This window comes from Phyllobates terribilis, unplaced genomic scaffold, assembly GCF_046119375.1.
Source record: "Phyllobates terribilis strain yellow unplaced genomic scaffold, ASM4611937v1 Scaffold_5__5_contigs__length_657084704, whole genome shotgun sequence".
Classification (NCBI taxonomy): domain Eukaryota; kingdom Metazoa; phylum Chordata; class Amphibia; order Anura; family Dendrobatidae; genus Phyllobates; species Phyllobates terribilis.
The window spans coordinates 146,916,268-146,941,783 of record NW_027362765.1 but is presented as its reverse complement, the minus strand read 5'-3'; the positions used below and the strand labels follow the sequence as shown (position 1 = coordinate 146,941,783).

At 49.1% G+C, this 25,516-nt stretch overlaps 1 long non-coding RNA gene across 1 annotated transcript in view; it reads left to right on the top strand.

The window, feature by feature from the left end:
- Window positions 1–25,516, top strand: part of LOC141272428 (uncharacterized) — a 115,975-nt gene that overhangs the window by 62,034 nt on the left and 28,425 nt on the right. Inside the window, exon 2 of the long non-coding RNA XR_012322007.1 lies at window positions 23,173–23,226. This is a non-coding gene — a long non-coding RNA (uncharacterized lncRNA). The remainder of the gene's footprint in view (window positions 1–23,172; window positions 23,227–25,516) is intronic.

Sequence of the window (25,516 nt, the reverse complement as noted above, 5' to 3'; positions counted from 1 at the left end):
ATAATCACTGAAATACATTAAGCTGTTACTAAATAAAACAAGAAAGAAAAGCTACTAAAAAGAGCAATATTATCACCTTACAGTAACCATATAGTGGTAGATACCAGTCCAGCAGAACATACACGTGATTACAATAGAGTTATAGGTAGTGACATACAGCTGATGTTCTTTCTGATGGAATTGTTCATTTTTCCCGTCTTTTCCATCTGGTCCAGACCTCCTTGACCACTTCTTCCAGCCACAACTCAGTTGCAGAGATTACACCAAAGACACATTTGACTTCTCACATTTCCAGCCCCATCTCCATCTCCATGCTGCCCGCGTCCTGATATCTCCGCTATATCCATGCTCAGAATGCAGACAGCAGTGAATACATTGGTGAAGGACAGTGCTGCCGGCTTCTTCCACCAATAAGCGTGTGCGACTTAGACAACAGATGCGATGACATCATTACACTGCATCTACGGGGACAGAGCACCGCGGGAACGGGAACGTGGTATGTATTAGTATATTGTAGGGATTGTACTCACTCAGGTGCGATGAGAGGCAAATAGGAGGCATGTTCCTTTAAATGTCCATAACGGTTTATTAACTTCATAAACCGTCAAAAGCAAAATGCAAACAAACAGCCTTTAGTCCAGGCAAAAGCAAAAGAAAACAGTCCTTTAAAGGGAATCTGTCACCCCCTGGGAGATATCAGACCTCTACTATGGACATACAGGTTATAGAAAAGAAAATCTATACATACCTGTATGGCCCATAGTAGAGGTCTGATTGCAGAGAAAAGTGTTTTTATCCACTCTGTTTTCCACAGGCTTAGCGTCTGGGGGACGCCAAGAAATCCCTGCCTATATGCTTAGTTACCATATTCCCCCCTCCCCAGCACGTCACAGGGCCCTGTGACGTGCACTGTGCTCCCTGACTTCCCGGGCATGCGCAAAGCGCCGCTCACATAGAGCGCGCTTTGCTTCATCCCGGCCCCGTCTCTCCATGACAGTGACTCCCCGGCGCCTGCGCAATAGAACCCTGCGGCGTAGTGCATGGAGACACGGGGCCAGGAAGAAGCCAAGTGCGCTCTATGTAAGCGGCGCTTTGCGCATGCCCGGGAAGTCAGGGAGCACAGTGCATGTCACAGGGCCCTGTGACGTGCAGAGGAGTGGGGGAATATGGTAACTAAGCATATAGGCAGGGATTTCGGGAATAATAAACAGTTAGGCGGGGTTTTCTTGGCGTCCCGCGGACGCCAAGCCTATGGAAAACAGAAGTGATAAGAACACTTTTCTCTGCAATCAAACCTCTACTATGGGCCATACAGGAAAGTATAGATTTACTTTTCTATAACCAGTATGCCCATAGCAGAGGTCTGATATCTCCCAGGGGGGTGACAGATTCCCTTTAAGCAAAATCTCTTGGTAAACCGGACCTATGATCACACAGGCTGGCATGCATCCAGCACACAGCTCAGTCTGGAGACAACACACAGGAGGCTTTCTCCCTCCAAAGACAGACCATGTGACAAACAACAGCCTCCATTATAAAGGCTGTTAACCCCACCCAGAGGTGAGGTATGTGGGTAGCTAGACCCGCTCATCTCTCTAAACTACCCTTAACCCGGCTCCTAGGTGCACCAATTAGTCCTCTTAGTGTGACATGCACTAAAGAAACACTCTGGGTTACATCACAGAGACCAGCCATCTCTGTGAAACATACCTCCCATCGACTATGTGACCATTAGGCTATGTGCCCACGATGCAGAAATGAAGCAGAAAATTTCTGCATCATTTCTGCATCTCCCTGGCAGAAAAAAACGCATGCAGATTGTGTATGCGTTTTTCCTGCCAAATACATGCGGATTTGAAGCGTTTCCACATGCGTTTCTGCATGCGGATTGACAAGCGCTTTCCAGGCGATTTTAGCATCACTTGGAAAGTGCTTGACAACTAGGTCACACTATATAAATCCATGCAAACAGCATGGATTTATATACTGTGACCGTAAGAATGTTTAAAAATAAAAAAATAAACCCAGAGTGTGTTGCTGCGCTCGCTCCTGTCTGCCAGCTGATCGCGGGACACTGCACTGAAGGGCCTGCGGTCACATGACTGTGACGTCACCGCAGGTCCTTGAGTCCTGCCCGCAAGCAAAGGGAAGGAGACCGGGGGCTGTCGGAAGGTGAATATAAACTTTATTTTTTATTTTATTCTTTTTTTACAGGTACAATGGTACCCAGGTCTGGATGAGAGTCTCCTCTCCTCCAGAACTGGGTACCATCCACACATTGAAACGCATATAATCCGTGAGTACAAATGTACTGACACGGATTATGTGCGTCTCAATGTAAGTCAATGGCGGTGATTATGCCGCGCTTCAGCAAAATTAATGGACATGCTGCGGATTTTTGAGCGCAGCATAAACGCTGCGGTTTTTCCGCAGCATGGGCATAGAACTTGCGGAATCCCCTTGGGGACCATGGAGGGCGGATTACCTAGCGTTTAACAAGCGTTTATGCTGCGGAAATTCCGCAGCATATACGCTTGAAAAACGCTACGTCGGCACTTAGCCTTAGCCACCTTACAATGTATGTATACAGGTGCATCTCACTAAATTAGAATGTCGTCAAAAAGTTAATTTATTTCAGTTCTTCAATACAAAAAGTGAAACTCATGTTTTATATAGATTCATTACAAACAGAGTGATCTATTTCAAGTGTTTATTTATGTTAATGTTGTTGATTATGGCTTACAACCAATGAAAACACAAAAGTCATTATCTCAATCAATTAAAATAATTAACAAAAACACCTGCAAAGGCTTCCTAAGCATTTAAAAAGGTCCCTTAGACTGTTTCAGTAGGCTCCACAATCATGGGGAAGACTGCTGACTTGACAGATGTCCAGAAGGCAGTCATTGACACACTCCACAAGGTCCCAGAGTTCCAATTTTCATTTGGAAATCGAGGTCCCAGAGTCTGGAGGAAGAGTGGACTGGCACACAATCCAAGCTGCTTGAGGTCTAGTGTGAAGTTTCCACAATCAGTGATGGTTTGGGGAGCCATGTCATCTGCTGGTGTAGGTCCACTGTGTTTTATCAAGACCAAAGTCAGCGCAGACATTTAACAGGAAATTTTAGAGCACTTCATGCTTCCCTCTGCCGACAAGCTTTTTGGAGATGGAAATTTCTCCAGCAGGACTTGGCACCTGTCCACACTGCCAAAAGTACCAATACCTGGTTTAAAAACAACAGTATCACTGTGCTTGATTGGCCAGCAAACTCACCTGACCTTAACCCCATACAGAATCTATGGGGTATTGTCAAGAGGAAGATGAGAGACACCAGACCCAACAATGCAGACGAGCTGAAGGCAAATCAAAGCAACCTGGGCTTCCATAACACCTCAGCAGTGCCACAGGCTGATCGCCTCCATGCCACGCCTCATTCATGCAGTAATTGATGCAAAAGGAGCCCTGACCAAGTATTGAGTGCATTTACTGAACATACATTTCAGTAGGCCAACATTTCGGATTTTAAAAACATTTTTCAAGCTGTTGTTATAAAGTATTCTAATTTACTGAGATAATGAATTTTGTGTTTTCATTGGCTGAAAGCCATAATCATCAACATTAACAGTAATAAACACTCGAAATAGATCACTCTGTTTGTAATGACTCTATATAATATATGAGTTTTACTTTTTGTATTGAAGAACTGAGATAAATTAACTTTTTGATGATATTCTAATTTAGTGAGATGCACCTGTAGTATAAAGCCCCCTCACAGTATAGTACCCCCCACACAGTATACTGACCCCTAAGTAGCCCCCAAACTAATGGCGCTAACACTGTATGATGGCCCCCACACTATACAAAGACCCCACATTATCTCTCACACTGTAAGATGGCCCCCTAAATAGCCTACATATAGTATAATTCACCAGAGAGTCCCCAATATAGTATTATGCACTCCCCATAGGCCTCTATAGTATAATACACTCCCCACAGGCAGACTCTATATAGTATAATGCACCCCCATAGCCCATAGGCAGAGTCTATAGTATATTGCACCCTGATAGGCAGACTCTATACAGTATAATGTACCCCCATAAGCCTCCATATAGTGTATAATGCACCTCCATTGGCAGACTCTATATAGTATAATGCACCCCATAAGCCTCTACAATATAATGTATCCCCATAGGCAGACTCTATGTAGTATGATGCACCCCCATAGGCAGTCTATATAGTATGATGCACACCCATAGGTAGAGTCTATATAGTATAATGCACCCCCATAGGCATAGTCTATATACAGTAGTATAATGCACCCCCATAGGCAGAGTCTATAGTATAATGCACCCCCATGGGCAGAGTATATAGTATAATGCACCCCCATAGGCAGAGTATATAGTATGATGCACCCCCATAGGCAGAGTATATAGTATAAAGCACCCCCATAGGCAGAGTATATAGTATGATGCACCCCTATAGGCAGTCTATATAGTATGATGCACCCCCATAGGCAAAGTATATAGTATGATGCACTCCCATAGGCAGAGTATATAGTATGATGCACCCACATGGGCACAGTCTATAGTATACTGCACCCCCATAGGCAGAGTATATAGTATAATGCACCCCCATAGGCAGAGTATATAGTATGATACACCCCATAGGCAGAGTGTATAGTATGAAAAACCACGAAAGTGAGTAATAATGGCATAAAACAGCAAAGTTTATTAGTTAATTAGAAAGGGTATACAGAAGTGATACAAAAATTGTATAAATACATATAAACATTAAGACAATGGGTAGATATTGGATCAAGACAGGAAAAACTCCCATAACAACTTCAGAGTCCCTTAGATATATGTGTACCAGGGTACAATATGTCCCAATGAAATCCACAAGAGGAAGAGTAAAGAGGGAGAGAAAAGAAAGGGGGAGAAGACAAGCAAAAGTAAACAATAAGGGTGGAACCAAAAGGAGAGTATTAGATCACAACCAGAGAGGCGAGGTAATATAACCCTTAAATATAGTTCCCAAATGGGGGACCATAGTAATAGGTAGGTCAGGGCACTCACCGAGCTGATTGCTAACTCTCCCGAATGAGTAGGGCAGAAAGAGGCGAACAAAGGACATCCACCAGGGGCCTCCAGAATGTATAGTATGATGCACCCCTATAGGCAGAATATATAGTATGATGCACACCCATAGGCAGAGTATATAGTATAATGCACCCCCATAGGCAGAGTATATAGTATAATGCACCCCCATAGGCAGAGTATATAGTATGATGCACCCCCATAGGCAGAGTATATAGTATGATGCACCCCCATAAGCAGAGTATATAGTATAATGCACCCCCATAGGCAGAGTATATCGTATGATGCACCCCCATAGCCAGAGTATATAGTATGATGCACCCCCATAGGCAGAGTATGTAGTATAATGCGCCCCCATAGGCAGAGTATATAGTATGATGCACCCCTATAGGCAGTCTATATAGTATGATGCACCCCCATAGGCAGAGTCTATATAGTATAATGCACCCCCATAGGCAGAGTCTATAGTATAATGCACCGACATGGGCAGAGTCTATAGTATAATGGCTCTAACACTGTATGATGGCCCCCACACTATACAAAGACCCCACATTATCTCCCACACTGTAAGATGGCCCCCTAAATAGCCTACATATAGTATAATTCACCAGAGAGTCCCCAATATAGTATAATGCACTCCCCATAGGTCTCTATAGTATAATACACTCCCCATAGGCAGACTCTATATAGTATGAACCACCCCCATAGGCAGAGTATATAGTATGATGCACCCCCATAAAAAATAAATAAATACAATACTCACGTCTCCTCCTTGTTCCCCGCTCTGCTCCTAGCTCCCAGACATCTCAGAACAGAGGGTGCCAAGTGATGACATCATCACACACGGTCAGTGACGTCAGACGCAGAGGGGACTGATGGGAGAGGGAGCGTCACGCTTCCTCTCTCATCATTGAACTTGGGGTGACTGGCGGGGTTCGGGCCGGCTCCAGGTTTTCGTGGGCCCCGGGCGAAAGAGTCTCAGTTGGCCTCTTTAGCGCTTACCACGATTCATGATGCACAGATACAGCGGAGAAATCTAGGTATACAACACAGGGCCCAGGCTGCCCCATCATCATACACATATGCAGACACTCACACACACACAGTATACAGACATGCACACGGTATGCAGACACGCACACAGTATGCAGACACGCACACGGTACGCAAACAATGCACATACACACGGTACGCAGACATGCACGCACACACAGTATGCAGACATGCATGCACATGACTCGCCCCCTGGGCCGTGGGGCACTCGGATCCGGGCAGTGGGGGAACGATGGGAGTAGTAGTGGCAACCCGGTTCCGTGGCTCAGGGTGGTCAGGCCAGTGGTAGTCCGTTATGTGCTGTTAACAATGTCCGACTACGCCACCCGTGGATTGCGTTTATTAGGAACCGGCGCTGCATGCAGACCGCTGGGGCTGATGAGGTGTGCAGCTAGGGTAGTGTGACTCCCCACGGGAAGAGTGCGGCCCCAGGGCAGTATAATGGATGTTGGGAGTGATGGTAGTGAGAGTCCCAGTGCTGATAGTGCTGGAGGAGCAAGGAGCACGCAGACAACAGATTGCAGTCCAGGGTCTTTACTAGAACAGGTAAATTGACCCACAAACAGTCCCAGCTAGGAGGGGACCTGGATGTCTGAGAGCAACGGGGAAATTGGCCCTGGTCAGGGTGAGGGTGTAGGCCTACCGTGCTTTCTGCGCTCCTTCTGGCTATCTCCTCGTTATAGGGTAACAGCCCACGTTTCCAAGCTTTCCGTGTATTCTCGCCTGTATGGCCTGCGACGTGGGTTCCTTTCTGCTCCCAGCCTTGTACGGCTTTACTGGTCCCTTCGGTTGTGGCAGGGCCTCCAGGCTTCTTAGGCCAAGGAATATACAGTCCCTTGCGGACTGGTTATCTACTGGAGGATGTAGAATCCTCCTAGCCTCAGACACCAAAGTCTGGTAAAGTAAGTCTTTTATCTGCCAAGACAGGCTCTCTTCGCCTCTTGTCTCTGGCTTGTGGCTCTCCTCCTGCCACACTTCCTCTTAGGTGCAATACAACTGTCTGTCCCTGCTCTGCTCTGGGACACGTCTCAGTCCTGAGACAGGCCTTCAAGTTCTCTCTAACCCTGCCCCTAGCACCAGCTTTTATAGGGGCAGCCTGCTCCCCCTACTGGCCTGAGACAGGAGGTACTGCATGCTAATGTTCCCCTGACCAGAGAACCTCCCCCTTGCTCTCAGACACAGCTTTATTACATTTTGTGGCATCCAGGCCAGGGTGACACACACACACAGTACGTAGACATGCATGCACACACAGTACGCAGACATGCACACAGTACGCACACATTCACACACACAGTATGCACACATGCACATGCAGACATGCGCACACACACGGTTCAGATATGCACACCTACACTATGCAGACACGCACATATACACAGATACTTGCACATACAGGCATACATACAATTGAACATAAATTCTTAAATTCTTAAAAACACATATAAAACAGACATAAATATATATACACAGACATTCACATCATACACACACACAAATACATTAGAAATATATTTAATATGGGGATTGGGGAAGCTGGCAACAAGCCTCACTTACCTGCCTCCGGCCTGTGTCCCGTCCAGCTGTGCGGTGCCGCTGGCTTGTCTTTGGCCGTCACAGACATGGCCCTGGACCATCAGGGGGGCCCACTCGCCGTTGGGGCCCAGGCCGCTTCCCCAGGATTTCTGCAGGACTGCCGGCGCTGCTTGATTGCCGGCACTTCACCAGGCATGGCCGCACGCAGTGCGCTGTGCAGCTTTGTCTGGTAGTAATGACGCGGCAGGGACGACACACAAGCACAATTAAAGGTGCAGTGTCGCCCCTGCTGTGTCATTACTACCAGACACAGCCGCACAGCGCACTGCGGGCAGCCACATCTGGTGAAGTGCCAGCATTCATCAGTGGCGGCCCTTGCTGACACCGGGAGGCTCCCCTCCTGCTGAAGGTCCTGATAGTGGCCGCCTAGCAGTGCAGGAACATAAAGTCTCCCTGATCTTCCCCAGAGTGTAACTGTATCAGCGCACTGTGCATGCCCATACAGTTACCCTAGCGTAGGTCCGTGTGGGCCCCTGAGAGTGCAGGGCCCGGGGCGACTGCCCCCTCTGCCTCCCCGGTAGCTATGCTACTGATCTTTATGGTAATGAATTGGCTGTGTATCCTGCTCTGGCCCCTTTAAATAACAGCCGCGGCTCCTGCAGCTGATGTCACGGCATGTTGTGGATTCTGGCTCCACCCCTTGCACTGTGGCATTGTAAAGCAGATGCCGGAATGCAACGCACAGAGACACAAGGCAGGGACAGTCAGAGATGATTATAAACAGTTTATGTATATATAAAACAGGTATTTTGAACAAGGGGATAACAACAAAGGTATTGAACGGTAATTTGAAATATCAGCAAAATACGAAGTCTCTCAAAGTAATGTGGTGCACCCAGTCAGGGGAGTCACCACGTCAGTTCTTTATCACCACGTCTGCTCCTCTCTGCTGCTTGGCGCCAAAAACTCCTCAGGCTTGGCGCGCTGGCCTCTTATCTCCAGGAACTCCTTCCTGGAAGTCACCTGACCGGGTCCAGCATCTAAATCTGCTCTCCCTTCAACTTCTCTTGTATATCTTGGTTCCGCTTGACTGTGTCTGGCCAGCAGATGGCAGTCTCTCTCCATCTTTGAAGCATCATGTAAGAAATCTCTTAAAGGCTCTCTCGCCTCTACTACATTCCTCCCTCCTTTTTGTTCGCCAGTCCTCGGGCGAGTGGATTTCTTGCAGGATTGACGTCTCTTTCTAGGCAGTGCAAGCTCAGACAGGAGTTGGGCACACTCCTGCATTTTCTGTTGGATCTGAGACCAGATAAACTCTTCTTGAGCATACCGGTTAGGAGGAATTCCGGCATTAGCCCGCTCAGTTCTGCGGGGCTTCTCCTGCGGAGGTGACTCCGGGATATGCGATGAATCAACCACTGGGGATTGCAAGTCACTTCTTGATTCATTCTGGGTCCCACTCGGGGTTGGCATTGACGGTTCTGACGGGCCCAACTGCATTGTGGCCCATCCTTCTTCATCCCCCAAGGTTCGGGCCTGACCTTGTAGACTGGGTTGTCGGGGTGAATCTTCTTCACCACCCGATATGGTATCGCCTCCCAACAATGGTCCAGTTTACTCCCAAATCGTTTGGCCCTTACCAGCACACGGTCTCCTGGCTAGAGTGATCTACCTGAGGTCGGGGGCCAATCTGCATGCTCTACTTCCTGAAACTTCTGGGCGACCAATCTTCTCACCGTATGAAGCCGGCGCTTGTGCTCTCGAATCCAGGTACTCAGGCTACTGCCCGGGCCGGAGTCTTCTGAATCTAGCTCTAGTTCAGTAATATCTCGTCCACTCCTTCCAAACAGCAACATGTAAGGGGTGTAGCCAGTAGGCGCATGAACTCGTTTATTATACACCCACACCAGCTCGGACACAAATTCGGGCCACTTCATCTTTTTGTCCGCTTCCAGCGTTCGCAACATTTGCAACAGGGTTCGGTTGAAGCGCTCGCATGTGCCGTTCCCTTGAGGGTGGTAAGGCGTTGTTCAGGATCGGTCGATACCATAGATATGGTATAGTTCATCCATCACTCGTCCTTGGAAGCAGGCCCCTTGGTCAGAATGTATTCGCTTCGGACACCCATAAATCCGGATGAAATCCTGACAGATGGCCTTAGCTGCGGCTTCTGCTGTCTGGTCTTTTGTAGGCGTCACTACTGCGAACTTGGTAAAGTGATCAGTCATTACCAAACAGTGTCCGTAACCATTGTATAAAGTTCCGATCATCAGATAGTCAATCATCAGGACTTCCAAGGGAAAAGAAGTTCGGATGGCCTGAATGGGAGCCCTTTGTTTCGGGGGTTTGTTCAACTCACACTGGCGACATATTCGGCAGACCCCTTCGACTTCTTGCCGCAGTTGAGGCCAATACACCAGCCGTTGCAACCACCGAAAGGTCTTCTCCACACCGAAGTGAGCACCTCTTCTATGAGCCTCCTGAGCTAGCTGCGTTACCAGCGCCTCTGGAACTACTACCTGCCAGGTAACATCAAACTCTCGAGGTAGCTGGATTCTTCGGCATAGCAAGCCATCCTTCAGGAAGAGCCTCTCCCACTGGCCTAGGATTTGTAGGGTAGTTGGAAGGGAAGCTGCCCTGGCTTCCTGGTCGGGTCTTTGACCAAGGGCGACCCATTCTCTCAGCTTTGCCAGCTCTGGGTCGGATTGTTGCAGATGTATCCACTCGTTTATTGAGCGGCCCAGGATTTGAGTGGGCCTCGGCTCCTCTCTGGTCTCCTGGGCGTCGACCACAGCAGCGGAAAACTGGCTGAAATCCAGAATCTCGTCGCCTTCAAGCTCCTCATCTCTATCCCTCTTCGGGCCCGTCTGAGTAACCCGGGACAGGGCATCTGCATGAGTGTTCAGAGCCTTGGACCGATAGGCGATCTTATACTGGTATTTGGACATCCTTGCGACCCACCGCTGATCTAGCGCGCCCAGCTTGGCGTTCGCCAAGTGGGCCAAAGGGTTGTTATCTGTCCGCACTTGCACTTCTGACCCCGACGAGTACTCAGCAAATTTCTCGGTCATGGCCCACACCAGTGCCAGTAGCTCCAGCTTGAACGAATTGTAGTTGTCCGGATTCTTCTCCGTATCGCGGAGCGACCTGCTGGCATACGCAATCACCCGCTCTTTTCCTCCTTGCACTTGAGCCAGCACTGCTCCCAGTCCATGCAAGCTTTCATCAGTGTACAACACAAAAGGCTGCGAAAAGTCAGCGTAGGCCAGAATTGGGGCATCCGTTAGCGCCATTTTCAATGCTTGGAATGCCTCTTCTTGTCGTGGGCCCCACTGAATGGGCTGCCTCTTGGCTCCTCCAGCCGTTCCTCTCAGCCATTCATTGAGCGGGATCGCAATCTTAGCGAAGTCTTTAATGAATCTGCGGTAGTATCCAGCGAGCCCCAGGAATGCCCTCAGTTCACTTAGATTGGCAGATTGGCAGGTGTGGGCCACTTCTGCACGGTAGCTACTTTCTCCGCAGTGGGGTGCACTCCCTCGCTGGACACAGTGTGCCCCAGATATTCAATTTCCCGCTTGAAGAGACGACACTTACGAGGCTTAATCTTCAGGCTGTGCCTCCGAAGCCGTTCTAACACTTGTTCCAATCGGCGGAGATGATCTTCAAACGTAGCGGAATAGATAATGATATCGTTCAGATATATTAAAGTGGCTTCAAAGTTGAGGTCCCCCAAGTATCTCTCCATCAGTCTTTGGAAGGTTCCCAGCGCATTTGTTAGCCCGAACGGCATCCGATTGAACTCAAACAGGCCCATAGGGAGAACAAAAGCTGTCTTCGGACGATCCTTCTCAGCTACTGGGACCTGCCAATAGCCACTGGCCAGGTCGAGGGAACTTGGCGCTTCTTAGCGCAGATAGAGACTCTTCAATTCGGGGGAGTGGATAGGAGTCCCGTACTGTACAGGCATTCAGCTTCAGATAGTCTACACAGAATCTCAGGGTACCATCCTTCTTCCGGACCAGCACGATAGGAGCCGCCCAAGGACTCTGACTTTCGCGGATCACGCCGTTCCGCAACATGTGGGCCAACAGCTCTTTCACCTCCTGGTACATTTGAGGCGGGATCTGCTGATATCTCTCTCGAATGGGAGCAGTATTTCCGGTGGGTATTTCGTGCTGAATGTCCCGAGTGGACCAGAAATTGTCTTCATGTTGTGCAAACACTCCCTGATATCGCTGTAGAAGTTGTTCGATCTGCCTTACTTGTCCAGCAGAAAACTCAGTAAGATTAGCCTCCATTTTCTCCAAGAGGTGGCGCCCAGCCAACGGTTTTCTTCCATTCTCTTGGCTGTTGAGGGACACCTCCAGGGTCCATGGCTCTCCTTCCACAGGTGCCAGCCCTATAGCGTCAGCTCTGGTAAGTGCTTCTGGCATTATACAAACTCACGCCACCTCTTGTCGGGGCAACAACTGTAAACTCGTGCCACTTAGATTGATGCAATGCACGGGCACTCGACCCTGCCCCACGGTGGCCAGGGTCCGAGCAACCAGGAGTCCAGAGGGCGCTTCCTCTACCTCCATTGGTTCAATTTGAATGTCCATACCCTCTAAGGATACATGTGCCAGCACCGGTAAAGTGAGTACAGTCTGTCCCACTGGCAGTGTCATTGTGGCTTCGGGTGGTATCGATATCTTACCAAGGTACTGAGAGGTAGCGGGCAATTTTTGAATTTGACTGACCCGCACGAGATGCTGGAATACTCTCTTGTTAGCTGGGTCACGAGTGGCGTGGGTCCAGTTGTTTTTGTTACAGCCCTCGGCCAGGAACTGTCCGACCTCCTTCAGCACATTCATGCCCAGGGTTACAATGGGCCCATCACCTTCGGGCCCTGTGGTCAGTACTATCCCTTTCCGACCGAGGTCCTTTCCACATGCCCGGACAGACATCCATACTACTCCCGCTACTGGGATAGGTAGTTGATTAGCAGCCACCAGCTTGACAGTGGGTTCCTGCCAGGAACGAGCAACTTCAGGAAAGTGGCTTTGGAAATACGCCTCAGGCATAGTGGTCACCTGAGACCCAGTGTCCATTAGGCAGCGGATCCGCTGCCCATTAAATTCAGCCCAGATAATGGGCCTCTCGGAGACAATGTCTTCAGAGCTCCCTCTTCCACTCTCTGAAGCTCAAGACCCCACGGTATGCTCCACAAACGTGGGGCATCTTAGTTTAACAGCTGCCCCCGCCTCCTCCTTTCTCGGTTTGGACAGTCTTTGGAGATATGCCCCCTACCACCGCAGGTCCAACACTCTGATCCTCGTTCTACCGATAGGTCGGGTACATGACGTGTTGGGGCCTGGTAGGAACGTCTTTCTCGCTCTGATCTCCTTCCACGTGGGGCAGTAGGATGCATCGGCAAGGATGCAGCAGGGGCCTTTCTAATAGTGTTCAGCTCACCCCGAATATCTCGAATTTCCTGACGTATCTCCCGTACCCAATCAGGCTCCTTGTTGGTGAATCCAGGAGTAATTGCCTCATGACTTCTAACTGTGGCTTTGAGAACAGAAACTTCTTTCTCCAGGACTCTAGATTCAGCCCCTACCTCCAGGAAGCCCAGATCAGGGCTCAAACGCAGCCGCTCATTCAAGATCTTCCTCAGGGAAGGGTCTTTCAAGCCAGCAATCAGTTGGTCACGCAACACTTCATCCAATGGTCCCAGTCCTCGGTTCCCATCTCGAGCCTTCTTAGTAATATGGGCCGTCACTTCCTGTAATGCATTAACATACTGATTTCTGGTCTCATTTTCCCCTTGGACCCGCTGAAACAACCGTAGGCGCAAGTGTCCCAGATCTGTGGTGTCACCGTGCATGTCCTCTAGGATTTTTATCACTTTGTCCACAGTGTCACGGTCCCCAGGTGGGCGGTACATCACAGTTTGCCGGACCTCTCCATCAAGGGTTAGGAGGGCCAGTTCCGCCTGGGCTGGGGGATTGAGGGGATACATACGTAGCATACTTCTCAGTCTTTCTACCCAGTCCCACAGTGACATGCCATCCCCCGTCAATTTGGGAAGATGATTGAGCATAGCCCCCAGGAGTATATGGTTCCGGCCAGACCCAGCTCCAGACTGATCTGCCATCTCTGCGTCTGAATGTTGCATCCTGCCGACTACGCCAAATGTAAAGCAGGTGCCAGAATGCAACACACAGAGACACAAGGCAGGGACAGTCGGAGATGATTATAAACAGTTTATGTATATATAAAACAGGTATTTTGAACAAGGGGATAACAACAAAGGTATTGAACGGTAATTTGAAATATTAGCAAAATACGAAGTCTCTCAAAGTAATGTGGTGCACCCAGTCAGCGTAGTCACCACGTCAGTTCTTTATCTCTGTATATGGCCCTAGAAGGGGGTCACCAGTTATTCCCGCTAGGCCGCAAGTCTTTTCCGGACAAAATCAATTAAAGCAAGTTTAGCTTCTTCCGCCCCAACTGTTCCCCTCCCAACCTGAGTACCTAAACCCAACTGGCCCCGGTACAGTGAGTGAACAGTAGCAGTGACGGCCCTGTTCACGTATGCAGCTCTTCTGCTTTCACTGGGGTGACTTTCCTGGCTCAGCAGTCTCCCAACTCCTCTCTTCCTGGCCGTTGGAGGCAGTCTCTCAAGCCGGGGATAGGTGGGTCCAGACCTCGTCTGTCGGCGGGCGACGTCGGGTTCCGCGAACTCACTCAGCACCGCAAGCAGGTTCCGACTCTCCTCAGTAGGTACAGCACTCGGGTCACATCTGTGAGGGATCCGGAGCCCATCCACCGGCACTCGGCTGTGGCACCTCGCAGGCCTCTGGCTTAGGCCTGCCACGCGGGGCTTCTCAGCACGCAGGGAGCACGTCTGCTCCTCTCTGCTGCTTGGCGCCAAAAACTCCTCAGGCTTGGCGCGCTGGCCTCTTATCTCCAGGAACTCCTTCCTGGAAGTCACCTGACCGGGTCCAGCGTCTAAAACTGCTCTCCCTTCAACTTCTCTTGTATATCTTGGTTCCGCTTGACTGTGGCTGGCCAGCAGATGGCAGTCTCTCTCCATCTTTGAAGCATCATGTAGGAGTTCTCTTAAAGGCTCTCTCGCCTCTACTACATTATCACGCACATTATATAAGGAGGTGCAGGGCCCACATTTCATTTGAGGGTTGTAGTTGAGAGAGAGGTAAGTCGGCTCCATGTCACCTCTTGTTGTGTTCTTCATTCTCTTCTACCATCTATTACTCATTTATTTTTTATTCATTAAAGAGTTGCTATTCTGTATAATGCAAGTAGGGCCAAACTAATAGTGAGCATTTCTTCTGATAGTAGAGAGAGATAAATCCAGTCACATCCTATATATCCTATATCCGAGTATAGAAATGACAGTGATTTACCCATTCTCATCACATTTTATTGGTTGCTGACTTTCTCGCTCATCAGCTCCATAGAGTGGTTGTGATTGAGTGAATTCCCTCGGCCATATCTGGAGCACGACGACTTCTCAATTTTTGGGCTATTTAATGTTTCACAATCATCCAAATCTGATGAAAGTTGTATCTTGTACAGGAAACAAATGTAACCTGAAGGTAATAAAGTAATTGTCACCTGTTATTGATACATAGAGCAATAAACATTCCAGATCAAAAGTATAAATTCAACCAATACTGGGAAATCCTTTTACAGCACTGATGTATATACATATTAGCTCCATATATAGTGATATTATACCAATATTCCCCCAGATTGGAAGGATTAATATTGTTTGATCTCTAGTATATTGGGCAATGCACTTCAATGGACGATACTTGGGATGTCACGGCATGTTGGGGTTGTTGGTTCAAACCCCATTAGCTGCTACATGAAGTGTCACGGGATGTTGGCTCCGCCCCTACACACCATGACATCACACATGTTAGCTGCAGAACTAACGCTCCCGGTTATAGTTTACTAGCTTTTGAACCCGTTCTACGCCCGGGTGGCGAGCATGTTTATTGGTACATTTTTAATTTTTTTTAAAGAGGTTGCCCATTACAATGTGTAGTGGGCAGATCGATTTCGATTTAAACCTTGGAAATAAGGCTTTCTTCCGATACCTTGTGTTTCCATATGTGCCTGTAAGCGGCGCTATCTGTGTCCCCTCATCCCCATCACATGACCTCCTGCTGCAGCTGCCTCTGATGTCCGGTGATGTCTTTCTCCTGCACTGCTTTCATTAACAGAGCGTGCGCCATGCTGGGCTGTGACGTGCGGTAAAACTCCACCCACAATCACTCAGGGAGAAAGGGTCCCTCCTCAGTGATGCCGGGTCAGCTTCCCAATCCAGAAGTTGACGTGACATCACCGGACATCAGGGGCAGCTGCAGCCGGGGGTCACGTGATGTGGATGACCGGACAGCAATAGCGCTGTTCACAGGCACATTTGGAAATGCAAGGTATTTGAAAAAAGCCTTATTTCCAAGGTTTAAATCGATCTGCCCACTACACATTGTAGTGAACAACCTCTTTAAAAAAATTAAAAATGTACCAATAAAAATGCTCGCCACTCAGGCCTGGAAAGGGTTCAATAGCTAGTCTTATATATAATGGTGGATGCATCCTTCTGTCCGAAGCCGGGATGGGTAGCACCTGCGCAGTGTGGCGCCGGAGACAGTGTGTGCGCATACCACACTACAGCGACATTTTATTGAAGACACTGTGCGAATTCGCAGACACAGTGTCTTCAAGAAAATGGTGTCGGATATCGCGGGTGGTGCAAGCGTTGACTCCAGTGCCATTTTATTGAAGAATTCTACTACAACGTCATCATAGCAGTGCGCATGCGCCGGTTGTCGCCATTATCCCTTACGCATACCACGGAGTCCGGCGCCATTTTCTTGAAGACACTGTAAATTTGCATACAGTGTCTTCAGTAAAATGGCGCCGTAGTGAGGTATGTGACGCGCCCCTGGGCCTGCTGTGTCGCGCGGCATCGCGCGCACGGGGGCTTACCCGGAGCCGGATCAGATGGGGGTAGTAGTCTTGTGGCGGTGACCCGGTCCGTGCCCAGGGAGTCAAACTGAGCGGCAGTATTTAGCAGTAGATGTTAGAATGTTCGACTACGCCACCCGTGGATTGCGGTCACGGAACCGCCGCTGCACGGCAGTCCACTGAGGCCGGTGTTGTTTGTGCAGCTGAGAATGAGATGACTCCCCACGGGAGGAGTATGGCCTCAGGGCAGATCTGTTAGAGATGATGATGGGAGTGATGGTGCGGGTGTCCCAGTGCTGAGGGTGCAGGTGTGACGGCAGGAACACAGAGGCGGGAAGTGCAGTTTCAAAAGCTTTACTCACAGTTCTTTATCAGATCCTTGTGCACAGTAGGACCACCTGAGCCGTGCTGCGTCCACCAGGTCAGGGACTTGGCCAACTCCCAGGCGATTCCAGAGCGTGGTCCAGAGCTCCCCTCTCTTCCTTCCTACTGGCCGTCCTCACCAGGGACCCACCTATGTCTGGCTTCCTCGGGCCTTATGGGGCAAAACCTCTCTCAGGCTTTCCTGACCCTATGTGGCGTGCCTTCCTGGTGGATGTGGCGAGGGGTCGTGCCAAAGCTTGACCACGACCTCCGGTTCCTGGCTAAGGATGATTGACCTCCACCAGTTTGGGATCCGGTACCCTTCTCTGCCAACCCTTCACCCATTTTAGTTCACTCGTGGGATCTCAGGGTTCCTTCTGCTTGCGTCTCTGGGCCTTTCCTAGTGTTCCTCGTCTCCCTTCCCTCTCTTTGCTTCAGGCCTGGCTCTGGAGCTGGGCCCAGACGGAGCCACAGCTCCCCCTCAGCCCTCTCTGGCTGAGCTCCTCTCTCCACTCCTCCAGGCTGAACAGACCCTGTCTAAAGATGGTGCCCACCTTATATACTCCCTCTGACACCCGAGCCCAGGTGACTAGCACCCAATGGGCTCCTACCTATGCCCAGAGTCCCTCCCCTATCTGCTCCTACACTACTGGGATGTTCCTCCCCCCCCCCCACTCCAGCCAGGGACAGACGCTGTCGTACCTGCACATCTATCTGGTGGGAGTACCGTTGTTCTGTCCCCCGGAAATGGGGTGAGTGTAGTGCATGCAGCTATCTGAGCTCTGTCCCACACTCCATCCTTACCCGGGAGTGGAATACCACACCTCTGGTTTGAGGTGCAATACTCCTGTAGCAGCCGAGTCCTCGGGGTGCTACATATGTGCATGCGCTGACTTTGGCGCCACACTGCGCAGGTGCCAGAAGCTTCGGACAGAAGGACACATCTCCGGTTATATTATAACTGGTGGAGTATAGTTTTGTGTTATGTTCACCTCTTGTTGTGTCCTTCATTCTCTTTTATCATGTTTTCTTCTCTCCAGCCATAGTGCTTGTGTTGCTTTAGTTTTATTGGAAATACGGAGCTTGTGAGTTGGAGGAGAAAGAGAATAACATCGGAGAGGAGAAGGAGTTGGAGGAGTCAGAGAAGGATAATATCGAGGAGGATGTGGAGGAGAAAGAGGAAGATGACATCGAGGAAGAGGATAACATCAGGGAGGAGGTGGAGGACATAGAGGAGGACAACATTGAGGAGGAGAAGGGGGTGGAGGACAAAGAAGAGGATAACATCAAGGAGGAGGTGGAGGTGAAAGAGGAGGATAACATTGAGGCGGAGAAGGAGGCTGAGGAGAAAGAGGATAACATTGAGAAAGAGGTGGAAAACATTGAGGAGGAGGAGGAGGAGGAAAAAGAGGACAATAACATCGAGGCAGAAAAGGAGGTGGAGGAGAAAGAGGAGGATAACATTGAAGTGGAGGCTGTGGAGAAAGAGGATAACATCGAGGAGAAGGAGTACAAGGAGGAGGATAATATTGGGGCAGAGAAGGAGGCTGAGGAGAAAAAGGAGAATAACATTGAGGAGTAGAAGGTGGAGGAGAAAGAGAAGGATAACATCGAGGTGGAGGAGGTAGAGAAAGAGATGGATGACTTAGAGGAGGAGGTGGAGCACAAAGAGAAGGATAACATTATGGAAAAGAAGGATGTGGTGGAGAAAGAGATGGATAACATCGAGGAAGAGAAGGAGGTAGTGGAGATAGGGTGGATAACATTGAGGAAGAGAAGGAGGTCCTAGAGAAAGAGATGGATAATATCGAGGAAGAGAAGGAGGTGGTGGAGAAAGAGATGGATAACATTGAGGAAGAAAAGGATGTAGTGGAGAAAGAGATGAATAACAGAGAGGAAGAGAAGGAGGTGGAGGAGAATATGGAGGAGAATATGGAGGACAACAATATCAAACAGGAGGTGGAAATTTTGGAGGAGACCAAGACAAAAGATGAGGAAATCATAAATAGAGAGAAACATCAGCAATATTTGTATGTACATATTTATATATCACTGAAAAATTTTAGTCATTAATTTGTTCCAATTGATTTTAGAATAATGAGAGCAGCGATCGTGTTGTTTGTTCTACACTAGTTTTGCCCCCCCACCTATATTATATCTTGTATAAAGCGTTGATAATCTCCCTGTGATTAGGAGTAATACTGATCATGGTGATGTCCCTGACCCTCTATTCTGCCTCCTTGCACCTTTATATAATTACTGGGCCGCATAAATGAACAATCCAATTAATAAACCCGACAGTCTGATTGGCCGTGACCATGGGCGTACCCACTGTGGGGCAGCGGCCCCCCCCTAGAAGCAGGCACGCAAGCCGCACACCAGGGCCGGCGTCAGCACCCGGCGCACCCGGGCAAATGCCAGGGCCCTTAGCAGGCGGGGGGGGGGCCCTCACCATCAGCGTTCGCTCCCCCCCGCTTGCTCAGGGCCCCGGCACCCGGCACAATACTTACCCCTCCCCGTGCCTCCGCAGCAGCTCCTGCAGCCTCCGCAGCTGCTGCACTGTGACGTCTCAGGTCAGAGGGCGCGGTGACGTCTTTACACCGCGCTCTCTCCTGAGCAGTCACAGCGCAGAGCGGGAATACGCCGGCAACGCTGGAGTCCGGAGCAGCGGCAGCAGGTGAGACATGAGGTGAGTATTTGATTTTTTTTTTTTTTATTATATGGAGGCCTGTGGCAATATAAGGGAGGGGGGTGAGGTGGGGGTGTGTGACATCCTGCATGGGGCATTATAAGGGAGGGGGAGGTGTGTGACATCCTGCATGGGGCATTATAAGGGAGGGGGGTGACATCCTGCATGGGGCATTATAAGGGAGGGGGGGTGTGACATCCTGCATGGGGCATTATAAGGAAGGGGGGGTGTCATCCTGCATGGGGCATTGTAAGGTGGGGTTACATCCTACATGGGGCATTATATGGGGGGGAACAGCCTGCATGGGGCATTATGTGGGGGGAACAGCCTGCGTGGGGCATTATGTGGGGGGAACAGCCTGCGTGGGGCATTATGTGGGGGGGAACAGCCTGCATGAGGCATTATGTGTGGGGAACAGCCTGCATGGAGCGTTATATGGGGGCCAGTATTCTGTATGGAGCGTTATATGGGGGCCAGTATCCTGCATGGAGCGTTTTATGGGGGCCAGTATCCTGCATGGAGCGTTATATGGGGGCCAGTATCCTGCATGGAGCGTTATATGGGGGCCAGTATCCTGTATGGAGTGTTATATGGTAGCCAGTATTCCGTATGGAGCGTTATATGGTGCCAGTATCCTGTATGGAGTGTTATATGGGGGCCAGTATTCCGTATGGAGCGTTATATGGGGGCCAGTATTCTGTATGGAGAATTTTATGGGGGCCAGTATTCTGTATGGAGCATTATATGGGGACCAGTATCCTGCATGGAGCGTTATATGGGGGCCAGTATCCTGCATGGAGCGTTATATGGAAGCCAGTATCCTGCATGGAGCGTTATATGGGGGCCAGTATCCTGTATGGAGTGTTATATGGGGGGCAGTATTCCGTATGGAGCGTTATATGGGGGCCAGTATTCTGTATGGAGCATTTTATGGGGGCCAGTATCCTGTATGGAGCATTATATGGGGGCCAGTATCCTGTATGGAGCATTATATGGGAGCCAGTATTCTGTATGGAGCGTTATATGGGGGCCAGTATTCTGTATGGAGCATTATATGGGGGCCAGTATCCAGCATGGAGCGTTATATGGGGGCCAGTATCCTGCCTGGAGCGTTATATGAGGGCCAGTATTCTGTATAGAGCGTTATATGGGGGCCAGTATCCTGTATGGAGCATTATATGGGAGCCAGTATTCTGTATGGAGCGTTATATGGGGGCCAGTATTCTGTATGGAGCATTATATGGGGGCCAGTATCCTGTATGGAGCGTTATATGGGGACCAGTATCCTGTATGGGGCATTTTATGGCGGCCAGTATACTGTGTGGAGCGATTCGCCGGTTTCTGAGCTACTGTGGAATTTACAATAGATATCACTCATGTAATGTAAGAAGTGAAATCTTTGCATTGTACTACAGTACAGACCAAAAGTTTGGACACACCTTCTCATTTAAAGATTTTTCTGTATTTTCATGACTGTGAAAATTGTACGTTCACACTGAAGGCATCAAAACTATGAATTAACACATGTGGAATTACATACTTAACAAAAAAGTGTGAAACAACTGAAAATATGTCTTATATTCTAGGTTCTTCAAAGTAGCCACCTTTTGCTTTGAAGACTGCTTTGCACACTTTTGGCATTCTCTTGATGAGCTTCAAGAGGTAGTCACCGGAAATAGTCTTCCAACAATCTTGAAGGAGTTCCCAGAGATGCTTAGCACTTGTTGGCCCTTTTGCCTTCACTCTGTGGTCCAGCTCACCCCAAACCATCTCGATTGGGTTCAGGTCTGGTGACTGTGGAGACCAGGTCATCTGGCGTAGCACCCCATCAGTCTCCTTCTTGGTCAAATAGCCCTTACACAGCCTGGAGGTGTGTTTGGGGTCATTGTCCTGTTGAAAAATAAATGATGGTCCAAGTAAACGCAAACCGGATGGAATAGCATGCCGCTGCAAGATGCTGTGGTAGCCATGCTGGTTCAGTATGCCTTCAATTTTGAATAAATCCCCAACAGTGTCACCAGCAAAGCACCCCCACACCATCACACCTCCTCCTCCATGCTTCACGGTGGGAACCAGGCATGTAGAGTCCATCTGTTCACCTTTTCTGCGTCACACCAAGACACGGTGGTAGGAACCGAAGATCTCAAATTTGGACTCATCAGACCAAAGCACAGATTTCCACTGGTTTAATGTCCATTCCTTGTGTTCTTTAGCCCAAACAAGTCTCTTCTGCTTGTTGCCTGTCCTTAGCAGTGGTTTCCTAGCAGCTATTTTACCATGAAGGCCTGCTGCACAAAGTCTCCTCTTAACAGTTGTAGAGATGTGTCTGCTGCTAGAACTCTGTGTGGCATTGACCTGGTCTCTAATCTGAGCTGCTATTAACCTGCGATTTCTGAGGCTGGTGACTCGGATAAACTTATCCTCAGAAGCAGAGGTGACTCTTGGTCTTCCTTTCCTGGGGCGGTCCTCATGTGAGCCAGTTTCTTTGTAGTGCTTGATGGTTTTTGCAACTGCACTTGGGGACACTTTTAAAGTTTGCCCAATTTTTCGGACTGACTGACCTTCATTTCTTAAAGTAATGATGGCCACTCGTTTTTCTTTACTTAGCTGCTTTTTTCTTGCCATAATACAAATTCTAACAGTCTATTCAGTAGGACTATCAGCTGTGTATCCACCTGACTTCTGCACAACACAACTGATGGTCCCAACCCCATTTATAAGGCAAGAAATCCCACTTATTAAACCTGACAGGGCACACCTGTGAAGTGAAAACCATTTCCGGTGACTACCTCTTGAAGCTCATCAAGAGAATGCCAAAAGTGTGCAAAGCAGTCATCAAAGCAAAAGGTGGCTACTTTGAAGAACCTAGAATATAAGACATATTTTCAGTTGTTTCACACTTTTTTGTTAAGTATATAATTCCACATGTGTTAATTCATAGTTTTGATGCCTTCAGTGTGAATGTACAATTTTCATAGGCATGAAAAGACAGAAAAATCTTTAAATGAGGTGTGTCCAAACTTTTGGTCTGTACTGTATATATATATTTCTCTTCGGTATCTGTGACCAAGGCTTGCCCTCCCCCCCTAGTTTTGATCCTGGGTACGCCCATGGCCGTGACCATGAATACATGGAACAATATCAGATTGTATAATGTGTATAATGAGAATATTCCTGACCTGTAAATAGAACATTTCTCATTATATCTAACATTTGCTACATCTGGATATAAAACGATGGGATCGCCGTCTGTGCAGTGATCTCAGAGCTTACACATTGGGACATAAGGTCAAATGTCTATTACACTGCTGGAGCCCTGGGGGTCACATACTTTCTTTTTGCCCCAATCATTGGCCACTGAACATGACACGATCCCAGAGTATTGTATGGACTGATCCTGGGCAACGTCCTCCGCTCATCACTAATCTCATCTACCTGAATTTCTCTTTTAGGAAAACACGCAGGTGGTGGACACCGAAGTGTGTGAGACACAAGGAGCAGAACATGTGAGTGACGGTTTACCTGCAGGGTATTTGTTGCTGCCACTAGAGGGCGCTCACTGCAGAGGGATTTATACAGCTCCCATTGCACTGTATATTAAATCAGTCTGCGGTGAGAGCCCTCTAGTGGCGACTGAAATATGGATCCTAATTATCTGTGTTATCATAAAGTGCTCCAGGGGTGTGGGAGGATGGGGGGGAGTAGTTGTCAGCTCTAGAAATGCCTCTACATTTTCTCACATAGTGAATATATTAATATTAATTCCTCATCTTTCCCTATGAAGCATCAGAGGAGGAATAAAACCACCAAGGTAAATACAAATGTGGCACCCCAGGGGTCTGGTTGCCACAGTAATAGAAATATGTCTGAGAGCAAGTGGGAGGTTTCTCTGGTCAGGAGCCCTAGGCATGCAACACTGCCCGCCCAGGCCTGGGAGGGGAGGAATCTGCCCTTATAAACTGGGTCTGGGGCGGGATTAAGTCAGTCAGAGCTTGGAGAGGGAAAGATACAGCAGGAGCTCTGTAGGAGCAGGAGTGAGTGCCAGAGGCTGGAAGCTAGATAGCTCGTCTTGGCTGAAGACACTAAACCCGGACACGGAGTCCGAGGCTGTGGGGACATCCAGGTCCAGCAGCAGAATCCAACCGGCAGGGGATTCCAGGTCCTCTGGCCTTAGAAATCCGGAGGCACGGTCACAAGCAAGGGACCAGCACCGCCATCGTGGAGCGGAGGCTAACAGAAGGCCCCAAGTCACCGGCCATACGGGTGAGCACCACACGGTATACTCAGGGACGTGGGCTACTTCTACCCGCATAGAGCTAGGTAGCCAGGAAAGAGTGCAGACAGACGGGGAGGCCTACAACTCCACCTGGCCAGGGGGAGATCCTGCTTGCTCACAGACTGACCAGGCCTCTACTGCTAACCAGTACTCCCGGGAGGGTCTGCTTTATACCATCAGTAAAGACCCTGAACTGCACCACACGTCTTTGTGTTTCATCGCCGCACCAGCACCATTAGTACTGGGACGCTCACACCATCACTCCCATCATCCACACTAGCTGCCCTGAGGCAATACTTCTCCCGTGGGGAGTTATCCCATACTTGGCTGCGCTTACAACATCAGCCTCAGCGGCCTGCAGCGCAGCGGCGGTCCCCACTGACCGCAATCCACAGGTGGCGTAGTCGGACATTTGTTATTACACTAAGACTGCCACTGGTTTGACCACCCTGAGCCACGGACCGGGTCGCCGCCACACTGAGACTACCACCCCCAGCATCCCACCAGAGGCCCGGTTCCGGGTTCCCCACGCGGCCCAGGGGGCGAGTCACAAAGCTTTGGATGATCCATTTTATTCCTGCTGTATTAGCACAAATACAGTAGAGGTGACAGGAGTGGTCTCCTATCAGAACCCTCCTCTAATACTGACAGCTGTAGAAGGTCATTACTAGTGTTGAGCGAGCATGCTCGACACTGCTCTTTACTCGCCCGAGCATCTCACTACTCGGGATGTTCGGCGAGCACCGAGCATTTCCGGGTTACTCGGGCGGGAGCTCGGGTCTCCGCCCTGCACGTTTGGCGCTCTTTACAGAGCCAATGAACATGCAGGGATTGCCAGCCAGTCACTGTAATGCCACAGCCATGTTGTTTGTGGGCATTACAGTGATTGGCTGGCCGCACAGCGTCACCTCGAGTATTTAAAACGGGGCGCCGCCATCTTGGACACAGTCACTCCGGATCAGACAGTGTAGAGAGGGTGCTGCTGAGTTAGGGAGAGATATATAGTGCGAAATAGGTAGTGTAGGGTCTCTAAAGCCTGCCAAATGAAACAAACAGTCCTTCTCAGGACTAATATCCATCCCAGATATCATGCAGGCAGGCTGTATAGGAGACGCAGTGGTTATACCAGCAAATGCTGCATTACAGTCCTGTGTGCTCCTGTTGGTCAAATTGCTAGACTTATCCCCCGGTCTCAGAGGCCAGGAAAAATCCTTTTTTTTTTTCATCTAAATCCTGTATTTTTTTTTTCCTCACTCAGACTGTACAAATACGCATCTTATTAACCTTTTGGTATCCCCCCCCCCAAAAAAAAAATTGAGTGTGTCTGTGACTGTTCAGACACCAATATATCTGTTTAAAAGAGTCTGGTGTAGGCCAGAAAAATAAAACTGTGGTTTTGTAGTTCCCCGGGTCAAATCTCTGTATTATCCTGCTTTTGGCATTTTTTGCCGTAAAAAAAAACTGTAATAGTGTTTCCCTGACTGGTCAGACACCAATATATCTGTTTAAAAGATTCTGGT